The sequence below is a fragment of the Aythya ferina genome, assembly GCF_964211825.1.
Source record: "Aythya ferina genome assembly, chromosome: 10".
Taxonomy (NCBI): Eukaryota; Metazoa; Chordata; class Aves; order Anseriformes; family Anatidae; genus Aythya; species Aythya ferina.
The window spans coordinates 11,057,769-11,080,124 of record NC_140306.1 but is presented as its reverse complement, the minus strand read 5'-3'; the positions used below and the strand labels follow the sequence as shown (position 1 = coordinate 11,080,124).

The following is a 22,356-nucleotide window of genomic DNA, read 5'->3' as shown; positions in this document are numbered from 1 at the left end:
GGGTGCTGGCTCCCAGGGGCAGGTGCTGGGCCAGGTGTTGCACTGAGGGGCTTTGGTGTGTGCCACAGGTGGGCATGCAGCAAGGTGCTTTCAGTGGGATGGCAAAGGATTTTGAGCAAGTCCCCTGAGGAGCAGAGCAAATATGGACATGTCAGAAAGGCAACAGCTTCCCTGGACCTGGGGCGTTTGTGTGCCGTGCCGTGGGTGCTGCTTGCTGCTGGCAGCGCTCCTTGGTTCAGGTCCGGGCTGCAGCGTGGAGGTTTTCACTGGTATCATAGCACACAGGGGACAAATAATACGGAGCAGAGGAAGGCACAGGGATATAAAAACAATCCCCTCAGCAAATGGAGGGCCACGGCACATCAATTTCTTTCTGCAGTGTCTGGTGGTTGTTGCAGGAAGACGCGGTGCAGCCACCTCACCAAAAGACCCCCCTGGCTTTGTGGTACCTATGGGGTCTCCCCATAGCAAGGAGACAGCAGGAGGTAAGATGAGCTGTTTGCTCCCTGTGGGCCCCTGGGGGTGCTGGTAACTGCTCGCTTTGCTTTGGCTGGAGATGGCTCACTTCTCTTTCATCCCAGGTAGGCTGATATTAAGAAAGCCTTGAATGGCTCTGAAGGCGTCTGCTCCTAGCTGGTATTTCTTGGACACATCTGAACTGTACCACTCATACAGACACCTAAAATCTTTCCCTGCTTGCCGTGAGGGCACAGAGGTGTCTGCAGTCCCCAGAGCTCCAGGGACCCTGCTCCTCACGCCTGGATTTCCAAAGGCGATATCTCCATGGGGTGACAAACGTGGGGAGAGGGGCCAGGAGCCGCACAGCCCCAAGGGCTGGGCTGCTCTGTTGCAAATCCTGTTAGTGGTGAAGAGGGATGAGAGGGAGAGAAGTGTGGAAAGAGAATCAGCTCTAGACAGAATATATGTATTTTTTTTGCCTGCTCCCCGGGAGACTTTTGAGAGTCTCAGAGCAGCATTTCACATAGTTACTCAAGTGGAACTGCTCTGAATAAATAGTTGCATTTCAGCAGTGGAGATTTAAAACCCAGGTCTTGGCAATTTCTGGCTGCTGAAAATCCCTTGGTATTTTTCAGAGTAGTGGGTGTGTTAACCTCAGTACCTTGGCCAAATTCCCAGCTGGGAACCACCTCATAAAATCCCTTTCATACTCCTAGCAGGCTCCATCTTAAAAATCTTTCCTTCCACCCCCCCTTTTTTTTCCTCCTCCTCGTTTGCCCCAGCTGCCTCACTGCTCTGGTGAGGCGTAATTCTGAGTTTAGGCATGTTTCTAGCTAGTTGATATATTTTTAGCACTGGTGTCATCCTTCCACTGCTTTTCCCTTTCTTTACAGTTAGGATGGAGAGAGTAATCGCATCTCCTTCAGCCAAGAAAACACAAAGTTTGTGTCCCCTCTTAGGTCACTTTCTACTCATAGGTTATCCTGGCAGGATTTCATTGCTTCTCTTGTTGTCCTTGAGAGTGGGTGACCTGTTTGTTGCTGTCCCCTTCCCTCCCAGCCCTCTGCTGCTGCACCACCAGTTCCCAGCCTGGCTCTACATCGCCTGGGCTCTAAGCCTCCTCCTCTGTACCATAGCAAGTCACTTCTCATCGTGCCACTGCATCAAACGATTCACTAACATGCAGATTTTCCTTTAGCAAGCAGATAATATCAGAAAAAATAAGACAAAAATGATAAAAGTCCCTGTTCAGAATAGTCCAGCATCCCCCAGCCCACCCCTGTCTTTCCTTCTTCCCTCACACACCAGGCTGGAAGCTGCTCAGATTTATTTTTCATTCTTCTTACTTCTTGGTACTGCATTTTCTGTTCTCCACCTCCTTTCTGATGGATTAATCAAAGCCCTTGACCCCATTCCTGTCATACCACCGGCTACTTCCACCAGGACTTTGGGCCAGGGGCTACCTGGGTGCCCCATCACTTGATCACAGGCAGATCTTGGATCCCCGCTTCCCTCTCAGCTGTGGTGAGAACATTTTCCATGTTGGTTACGCAGCCTAGTTCATATGTTTACAATTATTGTCCCTGTCCAGAGCTGCCGAGAAGAATTCATTTAGTCTTGGGGCCTCACCTAGACTTTCTGTGAACTCTTGTTCCCTGTCCTGCATCACAGCACTGCTTGTTCTGTCTTTATTATCTTTGTGTTTGTATGGCTGGAGAACCTTTCACTATTTGTTTTAATATCCTTCCCAAGGTCTAACTCAGTTTGACTTCTGGCATTTCTCACTCTATCTCTCCACTTCACAGCCCCTACAAACCTTCTTTCTCTGCTGCTTAATCATTTTCCTTTCTGTGCTCTTTCCTTACTACGTTTGTCCCTCTTACCATATTAATTCCAGCAAGTTAGGAGCTGCTCCTTGTGTATTTTTTCCACCTTTGGGATGCAGTCTCCATGGAGTTTTTCACTTGGTTTAAGGAAGTTTGAACCTCCCTTTTATATCCAAGACATGGGTTTGCCCTTTTGAAATCAGGAACCTTTAGGCGACATTCTGCTCTTGTTTATCTGTCTGCTCTGGTTAAAATATGTCAAAATACAGCATAAGTTTAAAATAAGTCACCCTGTCCAAGGTTATTTTCCAGTTCCAGCCCTTCCATGGTGTTCTTACCACTCATCAATGTTGAGTCTAAAACAATCTCCCTTCTTGGTGCTACATCTACTGTTGCTGTTCCACTTTTTGACTGTGGTAACTTGGATATCTGGACCCTACTGTTTCAGATTTTTTTGTTTTTGGTCTTCATTTGCCCAGTTAGTCTCCCACAGTAAGTATTTTTCTGATAGTTTCTCTCTTTCTAATGGTGTTAACAGGAATTTCCATGTCCATTCAAACCCATTCCTGCTGCTCCAGGGAGGTCTTTCAGCACTTTCCTAACAGAGCTGCTTTTATCTCCTTTGTCCAAGTGATGCTGACCCTAAATGATCTTCTTCTATTCTCTCATATGTCTTCATCCATCATGTTGGTGAGGACATTGCTGCCTTGCCACTTCCCTGGTCCCACTTGTCTTGAGGGGAGCAAAGCCCTGCCAATTTTATTGCTTGTCCTGGTTTCTGTCACCTCTCCAGCACCAGGGTCAAGCTGGGCAATAGCAACATAGAGTTTTCTTCTCTTCTTCAGCCTCCTTGTGGCTCAGTCTGCTGAGCCATGCTCAGTCTACTGACAAACCTCTGTAGCTGCCCATCCCATCCCACCAAATCCCCAGCTGGTGATGCCTCACTGGTGTGATCCTCTGATGACCATGAGCCTGGAGCCAGCAGCTCCTGCTGCTCATACAGCTCCTGCTTGCCCTCAGCAGCTGTGCAGAAACATGCTTTCCTCTGAACCTTTTCCATAATTAACTTCTTTTTTTTCTTTCTTCTTCTTTTCTGTAGCATATTGTCGGTGTCTTCTGGTCTCTGAGCCTCCTGGGAGCCTGAGGAGGATACATGAGTTGATTTCTTCTGGAAGGGGGATGAGCAGCCTCCAACTTGCCAGCCCAGGTGGATTATCTTGTCCTTTTGGTTTTAATAAGCTGTGCAAGACTAAAGAGTGACTATGGATTAGGCTTTTTTTCCCCCCTTGAATTTATTTTGGCACATAATTGGAGTAAGAACAAAGGATGCTGGGTCCTTGTGCGCCACTGCCTTTCACACTGGCACTGGTAGGAAACCTATTAGCAAATCTGGCCAGCGGATAGAGACCAAGGGGTTTGTGGTTTTGAGGGACTTACATGTTGTTAAATATTTTGCAGTGTTTGAGCTGTTTGTATGTGTTGGGCTTGTTTTCTTCCCCTTCCCTTCCACTTCATCTTCACTGTCTCCCTCACCACAAACCTGATTTTAAAAGTACATGCACTTATTAATTTATGAGCTGTGGTCAGTGCTGTGGGAAGAGAGACCGGGAGGGAAAGGGGTTTGTGCACGTGGCAGGGCCATAATGAGATCAGGGATGGAGGAGGCTCTGCGTGTGGACTCCTGCTTTTGCTGAGATACTTGATCCTCAAAAGAATGAATACAGCACATGACAGCTTCAGCTCCCCAGCAGCTTAATATTTCTGCGGATGATTGATGGCACTCTGTACAGGACCTTCCTACATACGGGTGGGCAAGTGTAAACCACAAATATCCCATGTTTGTGGCTGGTAACAGGGGCTAGAGGAGGACACAGGAGGAGAGCAAGACCCCAGTGCTCTTCTCCACTTCCCAGGGCAGCAGTGACCACAGCCTGGGGCAGGACAGAGCAGAACTGCCCCTTCCTGCTGCTCCTGCCCAGCCCATAAGGCTGCAGCCTGTCGGGGTGACTTGGCAGGAGACACACGTCCCCTCTGCTCCCAGCTGGAGGCCACAGCACTGGCAGGTACAGGCACTGCCTCCCACGTGGCTAATTGCATTTGCCTTAGCTAAAAAGCAAAAGATAAGAAAACTGACGGAAGCGTTATCCTGATTTTACATACTGTTTGCATCTGGTGGCATTTTTACTGTAGCCCTACTGGAACTTTGCAAACAAGATCGATTTTCTCGTTTAACCCTTTGCCCCAGTGCTCAGCACAGAAGCAGGTTTTGCTTCTCACAAGCCCCACGGTGCCCTGGTTTCCAGCAGCCTCTGAATATGCAGTCTGTGAGTAAGGAGGTGTTCGTGCTGGGTTGTTGTTCGTGGCTCCTCCAAGAGCTGAGTTTGCCAGCCTGTTACTGCAAAGCTGTTCAGGAACGTGGCAGCGCTGGACAAACAGGGCTTGTGGTTGAAGGGCTTCTCGGGGGAGCTCAGCGGCTTCTAGTAGAAAAAGCGCAATTAGCGCTCGGGCATCTGGGATGTGTTAGGACTCCTTTGACACATGGAGAATCATATGGATTTTTCCAAAGAGATGTAGAAACAAAAAAGACAGGTCATCATCTGGCCTTTCTGATCTCAACATGCATCCCATTAACTAAGGGAAAAAATGTTGCAGGGAATTCGTGAGTTGGCTCAGTTGCGTGTGGGAAAAGATAGAAGTCGGGGAGGGGGGGAAGCACCACGTTAAATGTAACCTCCATATGCCCATTTAGGATTTAATAAGAGAGTTACCACATCGCTGGTAAGTGACAGCTGGTTATTGGAAGCATACGCTGAAGCTGTGGATGATCTGAAGGCAAAACTGATGCTTAGCTATTCATACACCCGTACATCTGCCTTTAATAATGACTTTTAATTTTGTTAACATGCATTAACGAGCTTATTAAATCAAAATAAAATGGGAATCTTACTCTTAATGCAACCACACAAAAAGGACCCAACCCCAAACCCTGCCTCTCTGGCTCTAGCCCATGGTTTCCTGGGTAAAAATGTTTCCAAGGGTAGGTTTAACCCAGCAAGTCATTCTGGCAGATTCACGATGATTTTATTTCCTCTCTCTACCCTTTCTACCTTTTTTTTAAACTGCGCATTTCCTTGCTTAGCCCCCTCTAGAGCCGTATGTGTATGGGGCACAGCATGGGTGGGAAGTTCAGCCCAATTCGAAGTTGTTCGATCTAAAAAGCAGGCAGCGAGCATCATTTCGACTGACTCTCTCAGCAGAGGCGGCACTTCTGGCCTCTCTAGATGAGTGAGGGATCTACATCAGCTCTTCAGGCTGAAACATTCTGGGGCTGTGAAGGAGAAAAAGGCCGAACTCGGCCGTGTGGGCTCCGTTGTGTTTTCTGCTTTTAATAATAACAGGCTGCGATGCTTTTAGCGTGGTGGGAGGGTCCGCTAGCCCATTGTGTGGGATGAGCACTGCCAGCACGCTGCTGCATTTGCAGACAGATTTGCTTGGATTGGGTTGAACCTCTGTTTTTCTATGCCAGCCTCAGCATTTGAGCCAATGCATTTGCACGGCGTGATGGAGGCAGCGCTCTCAGATGGCTGCTGGTGGCCACCATGTGGGCAAGAGGCAGGTGATGGCCCTCCAGCAATCGGAGCTGCCAGAGAGGGGAAGGAGGGCCATGCCAGAGCCTTCGTCTTCCTCTCCCACTGCACCTCCAGCTTCCCGATGGCAATACTCACTGCCTCTCCTGGGCAGATGTGTCAGTGTGAAACCTGCTCGTGGCTGTGGCAGAAGGTGTTGGTGAGTGTCCCTGCTCCCTCCCAGGCATGCTCTGGGTTTGGCTTGAAAGATGAATTGGCTTATTTGGCCTCAGTTTCTTGGGTTTTCTAGACTGCCCTTTATCCCTCTGCAGTCTGGAGTGGTTCAGCCAGTGGCTCTCCCCCTGAGGGTCAGGCTGTATGGACTTGAGGTCAGGGTGCTGCCTTGCAATCATGCATATATTAAGGTCTCTCCACTGTTATAACCAGCTCGTTACTTCACATACTGAAATGCCTTCTGGTTAACTAGTCTTAATGCGGAGAAAGAGCGGGATGCTCACCTCAGCTCTCCTTGCCTTAGCTCCCCATCCTGAGACCATGCCCTGTAGATGATGTCCTGCTCCTGCCGTGCCCCATCTCGGTGACAGCCGCTAACGTGGGCAGAGCAAGCACTACCAAGGTGTGCGTGGAGCTGCTGGCCTCGTTGGTCCCTACTTCCGTCTAACCAGCAGAGCGGAGAAATTGCCTGTTACCTCAGGTCGATTTTTCATGCACTCCTAAATTGCTTTGTATTGACACGCTGTCAGAAATGGATTGTCACATTAACCCAGCCAGAGCCGGGCTGGGGTTTGCAAGGGCCGATCGCTTTACAGGTTCGTGGCGGGCTGGGGGAATAATGGGATGCCTGGGGGGCTCTCCCTTTCCTTGGCCTCCTCTTGGGTTTGAAGAGATGTTTTGCAGCACTTTCTAGAAGTTATTTATGATGAAGTAGTGTCAGCAAAGGGCGAGGCTCGCTCCATCCTCCTCTCATTGGACTTTTCTTCTCCCCAGTGATTAGATCATAAAAATGACTCACAAAGCTGGTGGCTCCTCACCATGGCTATGTGGTCTGAGTCATGAGCTCTGCTCCCCAGTGAAGGTAGGTGACTGAGAGCACGGATCCCAAGGTTTAAAGGATATGTCTTTGCTTCCTCACTTGGCTTTCCCTTCATGCTCTTCACAGTATTGCTACCGCTTCTGTCTGCCATATGTCAGATACACACAGAGACTAGGAGCTGTGAGGTTGGGTTGCACCAGAGGAAAACCACTGGTGACTGAGAAGGTGAGTGAAAGGAAGTGGGAGGAATGGACTCACCTTTCCCCATGAGTCAGCCTGCAGAGAGACTCCCATTTCTTCCAGCCAATTTTTAGGTGACATGTAATTTCTAGAGCTTCCCCTCCCTACCCCTCATGACCTATTGCATTTTTCTAATAAGATTGCACCTCAGAGATTAGCAAATATCTTTTGAAGTCAGAGCTTACGCCACCCACTCCACTACCCCTGTCTGTCCTGCAGCTAACAGAAAAACCCACTCCAGCCCTATGAGTGCTGACAGAACACAGCCTGTGAGGCCAGAGCTGCAGACAGCTTTCATGCAAGGGGATCTTCCCTTCCGTGATGAATTTGAAAAAATCCTGGGTTGTGCCCCCACATCCCCTGACTGAGCTAGGGAGGTGATGGTGTCTCCTGATGGACAAGAGGCTTGTAGGATTCATGGAGGTTCACGTGGGAATGGTGTGGCTGGGCAGCAGGCTTCTCATGTGTTTGCTTCACTTGTGCCTTCCTCTGTCTTCTCTATGACAGCAAGGACGGGTTTGTTGTCCCATCTCACAAGATCTATGAAGAAATGTCTGTTTGAAAGAGGTATGTTTTACACCAAGCAGAAAGTAACTTTAGGGGTCTAGTTTGGCTCCTCAGAAGCCCTGTTCTGCTGCCTCTCAATGTAGCTGCCCATATTTCCATATTCCTGATCCTCCCTAAAGATTTGTCTGCACTTTGCCAGATCTACCTATGATTTTAGTGTGCTTAGCTTATGTTCAAGCAACACCAGAATAATCTGGGCATGGGTATCTCTCTCACTGGCGGAGCCCAGTTCATGAGGTCTTCTCTGGGTACAGCTGAGACAATAGGGTCTGCATGGGCAGAGAAATGTTTGTGACTCCTACCACATAGTTTAGCAGCTGGAGCCCTCTTCCCTACAATCTCTTCTCTCTCTGAGAGAGACTTGTACCCACGGCTCCCTCCCCAAGAGACCCTCCTGGTTATCAGGGCATTCTGTGTGTAAGGTGGCAGGGGAGCCTGCTCAGTTTTTGCCATTTGAGCTTTTCCACTTTGTAAGGAATGATTAAACATTATTTAATCCACGAATTGCAGAGAGGGAGTAAAAAGAAGTAGGACTTCCAGCCTGCAAGTGGGGGAGAGGTATTCCAGTGAACACTTATCTCAATTAAGCTATGGAGTCATCTCTCCTCCCCCTCTCCTCTCTCTCTCTTCAGCCCAATGAATATTTACTCATTTCATGCATGGTGGAAGAGACTGAGATTCATAATATGAGCATACTCAACTAATCTCAAGCTTCTGTGCAGTGCTTGAGGTCTTTTCTCCATTTCCTTCAGCTCCCAGAACAGGGAGGGACCTCGTCCCTCACCACTGCAGCACCCTTTAATGAACCATCTCCTCCTCTGGACCCCTGCTTCCTATTTTGTCCAGCTTTGCATTTCTGGGCAATCAGGATTGCAGGTTTCTTGTTATGCAAGAAATATCTGGGTGGTGGTGGGAGAACTGCCCCCAGTCACTCCTGCCATGAGCCTTCCCTCTCCGCCTCCATCCGAACATCTCTGTCCTTTTCTACACCTGACACCACTACCTTATCACAGCTGAAAAGCATCCTTGCTGTATGGAACAGTCCCTGCCATTTACCCGCAGGATTTGTCTTTCTCCTTTCATTTTTTAGCTGTTCAGCCTTTTCTTCTCATTCCTGTGTACCCTCCCCCCGATCCATCAGGCTTCTCCCGAGCCCTGAAGTGTTGTGACTGGGGCTGACTGACAGCGCTTCGTGCCTGACACACGTCTCTGGGATGCAGCCCGGGATGTGTATGCGAGAGCGAAGCTGGATTGTAAAGTGCCGTGTGGGAGTCTCTGAGAAGGGAGTCAAAACACCGTCAAGCCCGTTCTTCCCGAGAGGAGGGGAAATGTTGTGAGGGGGCTGCCGATGCCAGGAGTGACTGCACAGGTTGGGCAGGGGCCATCCTGCCCCCTGGGCACTGAAACCTGTCCTCAGCCTCTTTGTAGGACAAGTGCAGGGGAAGGGGGAGCCATGGAGGACCAACCTCCCTTCTCTGCATTTGTGGTGCTACTTTCAAGGTCAACCTAAGTCTACATGGACAGCATGGAGGAGTGAACTTGTGCTACATGTGTCCTGAGCAGAGGGTACGGTGTTCCATGGTAGCTGTTTCTTGTGGCTTGGCAGAGGAAAGTGAGAATGTGGTGGCTGCAATCACATAGAGGGATTTGATTCATGGGAATTCCCTCTATCCAATCTTCATCACTGGACTTTTTGGGCAGCTGTTTTCTGGCTTTCCAAGTTTTTTCTTCAAAGCTGGAATGGGTAGAGACACCCGGGCCAAGCTCTGGCTGGAGCTGCAACTCTGAACTACCTCGTTCAGCCGCTGCATTCATCTTCTTTCAGCCCTGCCTGGGCTCTCAGGTTATTATTGGTGTGTGTGAGAGCTTCTTCAGAAGAATGGGCTCTGATGAGTCTGCAGAGAGCTGTGGCTCTGCTGGGGACAAGGGTAGGGTGGCCTGGCACGGAAGGCCAGGATGAAGTAGAAGCAGCTGTTGTCCCCCGCTCTCAGCCCACCTGCAGCCTCGAGACCGCTTGCCCAAGCTCAGCATTCATCTCATGGGGCCTGCATGCTCTGCTTTCTCCCAGCCAACGTCTGCTTTAGCTGAGCTGGCTGGGTTTGAAGGTCTAACACGCACTTGCAGGAGGCTTGTCATTATGAGGGCCATGCTCAGTACCATCATGTCTCTCTCCACTGCTTGCCAGCTCTCTGGTGCAGAATAAATCCTCCTCCCTGAACACCTCCTGTGTTTGTGCTCCCCGCCTTACACAGAGTCACCTAAAAATCCTCTTTGCTGGCTCCCCCTGAGACCCCAGGTGCTGCTTGGAAATCTCTTAGAGAAGTAATCATCCCCTTCGGATTGCACCATCATTCACCTTCTGTCCTCCTGACAGTCCCAATTTGTTTGTGTGTTCAGCTGTAGAGTGCCAAAAGCAAAACACCGCACACTTCTGCTTTGTGAAGTTTTCTCCCCCCAGGAGAAAAGCAGCAAGGGTCGCTGCTTGCCTCTTGATCTCCTCACCTGCTGCCCTGTGCCCTGCTCTTCTGGTGGCTTTGGCCACTACAGTGGGAGGGAGGGATAATAACTTGTTGCAGCTGTGTCTGTTCTTAACAGCTGGTGGGAGTTGTTTTCATGGCTTCTAGGTGAGGAAGATGCACATGGCAATGAGAGTGAGAAATAGGGGCTGGCTCTGGGGTCTGCCCATCCTCCCATATGGTGTTGGTGTTCCTCTGTCCTGCCAAGGGGTCACAGAAAGGTATGGGTTGGAAGAGATTAAGGACCAGCTTGGAGCAGGCCAGCTTAGATCATCACTCAGGGTCTTCTTGACTTGACTTGACTACTGTGTTAGTTTTCTTGCTGTTTTCTTAATGTCCCATCTCCTTGCACCTGAATCCTGTTCTTCTCTGTCCTTTGTACTTCTTGTGTTTGTTTTCCCAATGTCCCATGTTATCACTGAGGTCATGATCAGGTTTGCTGTGTGTCACTTTAGTTACTTTTCTTCTTCTGTTGCTCTTGTATATTTCTACTTCTATTTTTTTTTTTCCCTCCCTTTCTCACTGTGCCCTTCTTGTCCCCTGTGTATCTTCCATGCTCTCACTCTTTTCAGGAAGCAGCAGCCCCAGATGGGTGTCCCTATGTCGTGTCCAAGTCACAGCTACAGCGTTTGAACAGTTCTGATTCTGCAAGAACTGGTAGATCAGAGGAGCCATGAGCACCGTGTGAAACAGTCTGCAAAATGCTCCACAAAGGAATTTGGCTCCTTTGGTGCTTCCTGCACAGACTTTCATGAGATTCAGCCCTCTGATCCACTCATCCCCACCTCTGGGCTGCTCTAGCCCAATTCCCGGTCCTTTCCTTTCTTCCATTACCAGCAAATCCTTAACCCTGTTGGACTCACTTCGGGTGAAGTATTTTCCCTCTTTTCTTCTTCTTTCCCTCTTGCCTTTCTTCCCTGCCCTCCCTTCTCCTGAGGGCTGTGAGATTTGGCAGGCCACAGCCAGGACCCAGCACTCCAGGAATTTGCTTTCTCCTCAGCAGAGGCTTGGAGCAGACCTGCTGTCCTGAGCAAGCTTTTCCTCTGTGCAGGACACTGTGTGATGGATGGAGGTCACCTCCTGTGCACATGGAGTGTCTGAGTGTGCACAGTCTTTTAATACCATGTCACAGCATCTGGAGAAATTGCCCATGGGTTTTCTGCAGGACTGCTTGTGCAAGAACTGCATACAGACACGTGCCTACTATTGCCACGTGGAGACAGGTACAGAGAAGCCTGAAAGCCATCAGGCTGTATTTTAAGTCTATTCTCTCCACCCTTTTCTAAAAGAGCATCCCTCTTGTGTCTCTAAAGCTTCACCTTCCTGTGTGTGTCTTCCTCAAGGTCTGTACAGCACTGGGCACATCGTGGGAGGAGGACACCAGAGCTGATCCCTTGTAACCTCTTACAGGCACAACTTGCTATGCACGCCACAGCAGACACCTCCTGAGCATGTGTGTGTCAGGGATACACTGGCAGGGATCACCTCTTCCGAGAGAGACTTGGACAGAGCTGTGAAAAAGTTCCTGACTGACAGCATACCTTGGTTAAAAATCCCTTCACGAGCTTGCCTGGGACCAGCCATCGAGGGCCATCCGTTCTGAGAACGGGAGCAACTCCTGTGCAGGAATTAGCAGTCAGCACACCTGTTACTACAAGAGACTCCAGCTGAAAAGAGAAGAAGAAGGGGGGGGGAAAAAAAAGAAAAATAAAAGAGAGGCACTTCAATTTGACGCAATTATCTCAATTTTCCCAGGATAAGGATCCTTGAGATATTTATCTGATTTACAAGGGTGTGCTGCAAGGTGGCAGGCACAGGGCCTTAAAGAGACATCCATCGACTCCCTGTGTGTGGTGGGGGGAGAAGAAAGAAAAAGGTGAGTGAGAAGGAGACACTGGAAGAAGAACCATTTAGAACTGGGAAAGGAGGAAGGATGCCTGCTCGCTCTGTATGTTTTCACTTGTGATTAATAATTTGTGGAAGGCTGTGTTGACCACAAGCAGTGCTGACGGCTGGTTCAGAGAGGTGTCTGAGCAGAAGCAGAAGGGAGCAGGCAGGGATGGAGAAGTGGCAGAAATCCTGCTGTGGACTGGGATGCCTTTAAACTTTTAGCAGTTGATACCTGGGTGAAGTGTTTCCTGAAGAATTTCTTTTTCTTGAGTTTCTACCGGGGAAATGATGAGGGTTAGTTTTATATCAGGCCTGGAGAACTTTCTGGAGAGCAGAGCAAGACTCTGACTTTACATTGATTTGGCTAGTTAGATAAGATTTTGGTGGGGTTCATTTAGTCTAAATGCAGAAATTTTGGGCTAAGGAAATGCATAATTTTCTATGTCCCCTATTAGGAAAGGACTGGAAATAGGTGGAGAGCAGAACTCACCTGACGCCCTTGGATGACCTCCTTTGGCTGGGCTGTACCGCTCTCATCACAAGACAGACTGGGCCAGGAGCCCTCATTTTCTCCCATGCAATGCCATCAGACCTTTTGCTTTGCGCCTCTCACCTGCTCTGCTCCTTAGTCTTCCTCCTCACCTTTGCAGCTTACATGACTCTGGAGGCCCTCTGCGATTTGGAGGATGCAGCTTTGCTCCCACTGTCACCCCTGACTTCACGTCATCTCTACAGGGAGGCAGGTATGAAAATCACAGAATCCTCCATCCTTCCTGAGATTGTAGCTGCCTTACTGCTGTCCCTGCAGCTCTTCACACCTCCCTTTCCCTTCCATCACATCCAGGCTTTGCGGCTTCCCTTCTCAGCCCTTTTGCCTCTCTGTTGCTCCTTCACGTCCACATCCCTTATTGTTCCTGCAGCACTGCCTTGTCACATCGCACCCTGCTCCCGTGATTTGACAATAGAGAGAAAAAACGAAGGGATTCAGTGGAGTGGCGAGTGAAACAGGGAAGTGGAAGAGGAGGAGGAGAGAAAGGGAAGATCAGAGGGAGTGAGAGCAAACGCTTGTGGCTTAACACGGCTCGGGAAGTCACCTGGGGGAGTCATTGACTGCGGGGTCACTGACCTTTGTGAGTAAATTTCTGTAATAAACTGGAGAAAGTACTGGCAGGCCCAAGTGATTTACTTTAGAAATTGCTGTAGTTCAGCTCCCCTCAAATGCAATTCAGCAGGACTGTTAGCAGGTGCAAAGCCCTTGCCAGCCTTAATATGGATTACTTTTCTTTGTCCCTTAAGTTCATCTCTTTACAGCACAGTTATGTTCTCATAAATTTGTTGCAGTGTGTTTGCGGGCAGCTGGCCCATCGGAAAGGATTTGTGTCCACTGGAAAAGCCTGTTGGATAAAGTTCACTTTGGCAATATGCCTTCGTAAGGCCTTTCCACAGTCGCATTGCTCTGCAAAACAATACCTTAGTTAAAGACCAATTGGCTTCACTGTGACAGAGGCAGAAACCCTCATTTCACACGTGGACACCTGTGTGTCCTCACTGGCTGCGAATCTCCCATCTCCTGCCCTCCTGTCTAATAACTGACTTTGATGAATGAGGAGCAGCCTTAAGATGAGGGGAGAGATTTGCAGATCCCTGTTGTAAATGAAGTTCCTTGTGCCACTAGAAAAGGGTTATAAGGGAATTTGTAAGTCTCCCTTGCACTGCAGAGGTCTAATTGTTCAGCTGTGTATATTAGTATTGCATTATTGCATGATGTTGGTATTAGTATAGAGTGTGTGATATTGGTATTGGTAATAGAGTGTAAGCTGTTCTCTATTAAAAGCCTTGTGATAATGAATATATACCATGTATGTCTTCTCTGCAGAGTGGAGCACATGGGGAGTGATGTAGGGAGGTTGTTTAGGGTTGGTATTTGAGTAGTGGGATTCTGCTCTGTAGGAAGGGACCAGAATGTTACAAATTTTAGTGCAGCTGGGTGTATTACATATGAGGATAATCTTCTGTTTATCTTCATCTTGGCCCTTCTGTCCACTGTGTCCTCCAGTATAGATCAGAGAACCACATGGATACTTGATTCCACAGACCCTCTTGTTTAGGATTATGCTGTCCCAGCAGCCAGTGTCTTGTTCTTTCCTTCCACCTGCATGTCCATCTCTCCAAGCAGCTCACAAATGCAATGGTTGCTCTGTGAAAGAGCTGTGGTTCCCAGAGGTGGGTGATGCAAATACCAGAGGCACTGCACTCGCTGCAGAAGCAATGGCACGTGGGACGTCCTGGAGAGTCGTGTCGTGTGGCAGCCGTGATTCCAAAGTGCTCTGGATCTGTGCGGGTGGAGAGGACATCCTTTGTCCCTTTGTGTGTCTGTACCCAAATGTGAGTGGTGACCCCAGGGATGTGGCTGTGGGGAAGATCTCATATGGACAGAAGCGCTGTTCAGCATGGAGGGGAAGGTTGTGGATATGGAAAAGGCCTTGTCACCAGCAGGAGCTTGCGGGACAGCCGTAGTATACCCTGGTGAGGAGGTTAACGTGAGGAGCATTTCCAGCCCTGGTGCCAGGAACCCGCTGGCTCCTGCAGCCATTTCTCCCTGCCTGCCTCTTCCCACTGAGCTGCCTTTTATTCATGAGCTGCACTGCACGTTGAGGAGAAAAGAAAGAAAAACAGGAGGAAAAAACCTCAAAGACCAGCGTGTTCTTGTTGTTTGATCTTTGGGGAATGTTGAAGAAATCTCTTAGGCCTCCGTCTGCCCGGTTGGGCTGGTAAGGAGATTACAGGCCTCGTGTTTCCCCAGGAAAACATCCGGGCGCCAGGCCTGGCACGCTAATCCAGACAAAGGAGAACAGCGGCCTAATTAATTCTCATGTCTCCGAATCTGATAACAGCACAGTACACAGGCGAGTCCGTAAGGACTTAATGAGTTTAATCGACTGCACTTGATGATTTTATTTGAAACCTTGTGCCACACATTCAACTACGAAAAATGCACTTGAACTTGATTGGCAGCCGTAATCCAGGCAAAGCCGCCTTAATCCGTGGAGCTGGAGAATGGGGTGGCCGTGCTCCTCCCCAGCCGAAGGAGGATGGAGCCGGGTGTGGGGGTGACATTTAGGAAGGATGCAAAGGATTGGGAACAGGGAGAGCACAGGGAGTCTCTCAGGGAGGCCGGCGTCTGCAGGGGCTGAGCCAGGAATGTCTGGCTGTGCTTATCTGGTTTACTCTCGTATGTAAATACCTCTGTGAATGTATGCAGGCATGCACAAACAGTGATTTGGCTCAAAAAGGGGCACTAGGCTGAGGGAAGAAATAACGTGGAAACCTGTTTTGAAAGTCCCTTGCCCCCCACCCTCTTCCATTTAAAGTAATTTGCAAAAGATTTTCAAAATTATAAACCAATTTGCAAATAAACGATCGTGATTAATGGCATATTCTTTAAGAGGTGACAGATCGGTAATAGATCCGTAATCCCCCTTATTATGCAGGAACCATTAACAGCAGTAGGCGTTAAGAGACTGCATTAAGGCTCGAATAGGCTCCAGCTATGTCTCTGGAGCAGAGCAGGTCAAGTTTTTGTTGCTATGGCTTCTTTACCTATAGCTGTGCTCGTAATTGGTAAAAAGCAACATATCTCGCCGGCAGGAGGGTTTCACAGCTTACTCACCCCCTCCGACCCTGTGCTAACACACGTGCTGTCTGGCAGCAGAGGCACAGCCTTCATCAGCTGGTGAGGGGTGGCAGCACCGTGGCAGGAGGGGCTCTTCTGTCTGGGTATCTCCTTTCCAGACCCCTGATATTGTCTCTCTGGGATGATCTGAGGTGCTCCTGGCTGTGCCTTGGTGGCTCACGGGGTGCTGGCGGCGATGGGCTGTCCTGGGAGAGTGAATCTTCAGGTGGAGGGGTTTGGTGTGAGGAGAAAGGAGTGGGGGCTCCTATGTGGGGCTGGGAAAGGCTCTGCAGTACCCCCTCACACTCTGCCCAGGTCCAACCCCACCAGCTAAACTGCTTTTTGGAGACACCACCGGATCAAGAGCAGCACCAGCATCTTTGATCCCCAGAACAGCAAGGATCTGCTGCATGGAAATGAGCAGATGATGATCCAACAGCCAAAATACAGACCTGTTGGAGGAGTGTAAGAGCCCATTCCAGTGATTCCCTTCACTCAGAGAAAATCCCTTCCCGACCTTGGACCCTGTGCGTGGTTTAATGCCTTGTACACCAAGGGGACAGGCCACACAGCTGCCTGAGAAATTGTGTCTATCCCCCTGAGCAGCAGCCTAGGGCAGAGGGCACCTCGCCTTGCTCTCTCCTTCACACTCCTGGAGTATGATACTGTGAATTTGTTGTATTCAAAAATAGCTGAAATGTTTGAATTTCATAGCTTGGACTTTTTTTTTTTTTCTTTTTTTCTCTTTGCCACTGCACATCCTGGCCTAGTGAAGTCCATTGCACCCACGCTGGTTTGCATCTGCTCCAGGCTGGGACAGCAAGGCGAGCTAGGAAATGGGTGCTTCAAGCAGAGTTATGGATTAGTGAGCTGGTGGTGCTCCTTCTAGGGAAAAATGTGCGTTATGGGAATTGTTTTCAAGTAACTTAACACTGAGATCCTGCCCACTTCTTCCAAAGCCTGGCACTTCTGGGAAGTACAGTGCTCGTAATTTAAGGTGTTGTACATCCTGGCTAATTACATCAGTCTTGGCCATAGTCTTTTGCATTTCTCACCTTTGAATGCACTGTAATGTTGCTATTCACTGTTAAACAGATGTCGTATGCTTTCCCAGTAGTGGCTAAATTTTAATTTTTTGTTGGGAAAAAAAAAAATAATTGGCATGTCTTTGACAGAAGAATGCTTGAGCATCTTAATGGGGGAGATCAGCTAGGGAATGGCAAAATATTTTTGTCTATTCTGTGTTGTTAGTGCTTTGATTAAACAGACTAATATTTCTGAGTCTGTCACTTAGCATGAACAGCAGGGTATTTTGTTATCAGGTAATTCCCTGCCTACGGTGGCTACACAAATGGTTGTATGTAAATCATGCGGTTAATAATACTCCAGTATTGAAGGCAGATGCAACTGCTAATTAAGACGCATCGGATGCTGGGCAAAATCACAGCAAGTATCGTCCCCTGTCACATCACAGGGGCTCTCCTCTGCCCTGGTGGCTTTTGCCAGGCAGGATGCCATGGCCAAGGGTACAAGGGCCTCATCCTGTCTGCAGCTGAGTCCCGGGGTGCCGATGGGCTGGGGTGCAGTGAAACCAGCCCCGTGGGAGGGATGTGCAGGCAGCACCAGTGCGTTTGGCAAACAGCTGTGCAGCCAGCACACGCAGTGCCTTCGTCAAATATTTACCCTTTGTTTCAATCCTGACCTCTTCGCCTCTCAAGATAAATAATTTAGTGTGGAAGCCGTGAAGGTTAATCTTGCATTTATTTAATGTTACAGGACACTTGGCTCACTTGCAGCTAAAAGCCCTGCGTGATGATTGTTAGTTTATTTAATCCAAGTGCCATTTTCTTCACCCTCTTCTCCTCGGATTGCAGAAAGGAAGGAAGGAGGAAGGAAGCAAGAGGAGAAGTTATCTGTACGTGGCTTTTCGCCTCTGCTGCGGAGAGGGGTGAGCAGGGGAAGGAATCGTGCCTTTGCCCTCATGGCCAAGATGGATTTTCTCTCATTTGTCTAACGGCATCTGGTGGCCTGGAAAGGAAACCTCTGCCATGGGGTTGGAAAACTAAGGCAAAGGGGAGGGTGGCTGGAGGTATGTGGGGTCTGATTTACCTTGCTGGAATGACACTCTTAAATATGCATTTCTGACTGACCAGGAGAAAGAGTTTGGGGGTTTCGCATGTGGTTCAGCACACAGGGGCTCAGCACCTCTCCCAGCTGCCAAAGAGTGAATGGCCAGGAGGTCTCAGGCTTCAATGGAGGTAGGAACCAGCTTGTTGCCCAAGAATTTCTCACTGGTGGATTTGAAGACGAGCAGGTAAGGTCACTTGAGAGTGGTTTGCATGGGCTGGAGGAGATGTTTCAGCATCATACTTCTCTTTGCTTTTTCTCATTTTTTTCTTGTTGAAATGCACAAAACACAAGTCCTCAGACTCTGTTAGCATGTCTATGCTCTTTAGATTTGTTGGAAAAAGCATCTGGAAAAGAAGCCAAGTAGTTGGAGCAGACTGGCTGCCTGAAGGTTGGCTTTTGTAGCCTAGCCCATCACTCTGGATCAGGCACTTGGCATCAGCTGCTCCCCCCCAGCTGTGGCTGGGGCAAATACAACCTTTCTGCACTGGGTGTCTTTATGCATTCAGGAACAGACTGGCTTGGTCAGCAGGCAGTGAGGGATCCAGTGAAGAAACCTCTCTCCCAGCCCCAGCTCACGCCTTGCTAGTCCTTAGCATCCTCTTTGGGAAGCTCTGCGTTTCTCTGGATGTACTCCTCACCTCTCACAACGGTAACTACACTCATCCACCACTTCAGAGCATCTTGTTAACTTCCTTCCCACCCCTGTTTTTAAAGGCCTCCTAAGGAGAAACTGTTCCAACCTCTCTGAAGCAAATAACCCCTACATCTGGTAGCATTAGGGCCAGCTAGGGAAGAGGAGGAGTGTCGGAGGATGCTGGCAGTGCGATCACACCCTAGCATAGTCACATTTTCACCTGCTCATGTGGTCTAGCACAGCTGTGACTTGCTGGTAATTACTTGCTTGTAGCTGGTGTGAGACTCCCAGTTTTAAAAGCCATCTGCTTGCCTCCAGGTCCCCGTTGCGTGATCTTTCATTTGGAGTTCACCTCCACAGTTTATGGCAGTTTCCAGGCTAACAGTCCAGCTGGAGTTCCTCTTGACTCCATCCCGTGCTGGCTATGTCTCCTTTTAAAGGACATTTTGCTTCATTCCGTGAACACCAACAGGAGGCTCACAATGTAGCCTGGCAGTGTTTGACCCAAAGGGAACAGCCACGTGTGGTGGGCAGGAGCTTTGAGCGTCTGGATGTTCATTTGTGCAATCCAAATCTCCTCGGGTAGAGATGTGATCAGAATGACCTTTCCCATGAGCTTCAAGTGCTTCAATATTAAATGGGAAATAGCACAAGATCAATGTGCCTCGTGGCTTTTTAATGCCTTAGTCTGAACCAGGAGAGACAGTAATAAGAAAAAGTCAGAATAATTTAATAAATGCTCTGTTCTTTCTTTCCTTTCTTTTCTTTCTGGAGAGGATACTAAGATGTGTTTGGATTGGTGAACAGGTTTGGTTTTTGTTCAAGGCAGTAATTCAGCTTGTTTCTTATTTCATTTTGATTCTTGTTGACATGTGCTGTTTGGGATATGAGCATGGAAGGAGAACAACTCTGCCTCTCGGTTCCCCTCCACCCACCGTCCCTTGGAGAGGTCCTGTACATGCAAGCAGTGTCTGGAAGTAGGAACACCCACGGAAAAAGCATATAGTGAGTGGTGCCTGCTTAAGAAATGCCCCTATATAGGAATGTGTCTGAGTTGAAGGTTTTCCAAGGGCAGCTGGGAATTCACAACTATGATCTGTGTTTGGCTCCCTGGACTTTAAATACACACGCGCGTGTGGATGTGTTGCTCAGACTCTTTCATGTCAGCCTTTATACACCACTTCCAAGGTTTAACGCTTTAAATCATGGCAAACACACTTTAACACCCTCATAATCTAAGCAGCTCTGATCAAACTGGCACTCAGTCTCATAACACCCTGCCACCTACACCGGTGTGCGCATTGCTGCCAACCTTTTGGCAAGCTCTTAGCTTTTGTGCTAGGACAAAGTGATTGACATTGCTTTGTGTGTCTCCATAATGGAGCAACGTGCCGTTTAGAGAGATCAAATTCACATCAGTGTCTCCCCAACAAACCCGCTCTGCCAATTGCTTTTTTCTCCTTTTTTTTTTTTTTTTTTTTTTTTCCCTCCCCCCATATTTAAGAATATATCAAGGCAGCCAGACGCAGTGGCTGAAGGAAGCAGCTAATTCCCCTTACAAGCCTCTTGCAGAGAGAAGTGCTGGGCAGACTGGCTCTGAACATGGGGCTGGAAGTGTGAATGGGATTAGGGGCATATCTGGTGGCCCAGCTTCCCAAAAGCCAATTAATGGCTGCTACAAAAGGAGGATTTTACTTCTGAGGTTAGAAATGCATCTTTGAGTCTGGAGTAGAGGGGGAAAAAAAATGCTAGAAGAGCTCAAGACTCAAAGGGAAAGTTCAAAGGGTTTTTATTTTTTATCCTTTTTGCAGTTGGAACTCAGAAAGGAGGGGCTCGTGCTTGTGTTCTTGTACAGCTCTCTTCCTTGTCCCAGCTCTGCCTTTCCTTGTTGATCCCAGCAGTAATGATTTCTCTCTGGTGCTACTGAGGAAGAGGTGCTTGTAGAGGTGCTCATCCTATACGGGCACAATCCAGCACAGGTCGGGGTTGTCCCACGGAGCCCCACAGCAGCTGTACCCCCACGCATACTGGGGCTCAGAGCTGCTTAGCAGATCAGTAAAACATGTCCAAATTTCCTCACCCGTCTTTTTCTTTTCCCCCAAGAATCTGAAAGTGGGATTCCTGGAAAGCAGTAGGAAATAACAAACTTAATTTTGGGCTTTACAAACCGTACCTCTCTGGCTCCATCTCAAAAAGCTTTCTCCTCTTCTCTGGAGATGGTTTGATGTGGCTGAACCTGCTTGGTCCTGGGCCTCGGAGGGTGCTGGGGTCCGTGGTAGAGACTTTCCACCTCTCTCTGTGGTGGCCTGGGGGTGACAGCTCTGCAGGGATACTCTGTATGATCCAAGTGGGGCCCTGGGATGGCCTCACAAGAGACCTGAGCCTCACCACTGCCTCTCCCCGCTCCATATGACATCCCCATCTCTATTTACCCAGAGCTTTGGGATCGTCTGTGATGGAGGCGTGCAAGCAATTATCACTGGAGCTAGGGCAGGAAGCAGAGGGCTTGTTTGTGTTTTTGGATCCACGGCTGTTTGCTCAGCTGCATCTGTATCACTGCTAATTATTAAGACATTTATTACCATGCTTTATTTATGTGTGCGGGTGCTTGTTTACCTGTCTGTGAAGCCTCCAGCTTTCCTTGCTCAGAAAGGAAGGATTTTGGATCCACAGCAGGATGGGTGATGACTCCCAGTGCTCCCATCCAGGAGCAGGGTACCTCTGGCAGTCTGGGACCCTTCTGTTTAATTTCTGTTCCTTTCTTCCAAGGGCTGAGATTTTTCAAGTTACATGGATGAGCCTGTGTCTATACATTTAGACCCACTGAGCCCACAGGACTGTCTTTCCTCTCCATTTTTGATGTGTCCCTCATGCTATTTTAATCAGAATGTCCTGCATTCAAGGGGCTCCTCTCCTCTATAAATCCTGCTTGAAATGCTGGAGCAGGGGGAGCCGGCTGGTGCCTGGATGCTTGTGTAAGGCCGGAGGAAGATGTGGGATTAATGAAGGTTTGTTCATACAGACCGTTATGAAAAGCAGAATTGAAGCTTCGCAGGTGCTGTGTGGGGATGGGGAGATTAGCCCTGCCAGGGCTTATGGCTTGTATCAGGGCAGGCACGGCTGGCGGTAGGTAAATAGAAAAGATGCGTGCTTGATATTAAAAAGGAGCTCTTTATGTGCAGAAAGTCTTGGAGGCTGCTTGCCTCTGCCACAGCCCTGCTGCAGCTCACCAGGGAAGGGGCTACAGAGAAGGGGGCTTTCCTCAGGGGCTTTTCTCAGGGGCTTTCCCGCTGTGGGGGCTTACCCACTGCTTCTTCTGTCCCGTTTGGGTGATGTCCTGATGGCACTAAACTGATCTGCACTGCAGTCACCAAGGAGGGCACTGATGGGGTGGTTGGGACAGGGAAGCAGGAGTTGGGGCTCCTGGTTCCTGTTTGCAGGAGTCACAGTGTGACTGCTACGTGGCCCGGAGATTGCAGGTGGCCTCGCTCAGGATATTCCATGGTTCTTAGATTTGTGGGTAGGAAGAAGGGCTGAAACTCCCTTTATAAAACCTCCTATGGCTCCTGTGTAGGCCAGCTGGTCCTGAGAGGCACCTCTGTGTGTGCAAGTGAAGGCCAGAGATACTCCCAGGGAAATCCCTTCATCACAGAGGTACTTCCTGTTCTGTTTCCTCCATCTCCTCTTTTTTTCCTTTACCTATTACTATCCACCCAGAGAAACCCACGAGTGCGTCCTGCCTGTGTGACACCAGACCCTTACAAACTCAGGAGGCAGCAGGATGCTCAGCTCAGCCCATGG

General features: G+C 49.0%; 1 long non-coding RNA gene across 3 annotated transcripts; it reads left to right on the top strand.

Moving 5' to 3' along the window:
- The first annotated feature begins 134 nt into the window (after positions 1 to 134).
- LOC311442017 lies at positions 135 to 22,356 on the top strand. 3 transcript variants are annotated; one of them, XR_014696407.1, is made up of 9 exons: positions 135 to 485; positions 3,385 to 3,492; positions 7,032 to 7,130; positions 7,653 to 7,712; positions 11,280 to 11,451; positions 11,572 to 12,861; positions 17,666 to 17,706; positions 17,945 to 18,105; positions 22,273 to 22,356. It is a non-coding gene; the product is annotated as an uncharacterized lncRNA (long non-coding RNA). The 3 variants fall into 3 exon arrangements; XR_014696408.1 differs by having other exon boundaries at positions 17,666 to 17,739; XR_014696409.1 differs by lacking the exons at positions 17,666 to 17,706; positions 17,945 to 18,105; positions 22,273 to 22,356 and adding an exon at positions 13,039 to 13,424.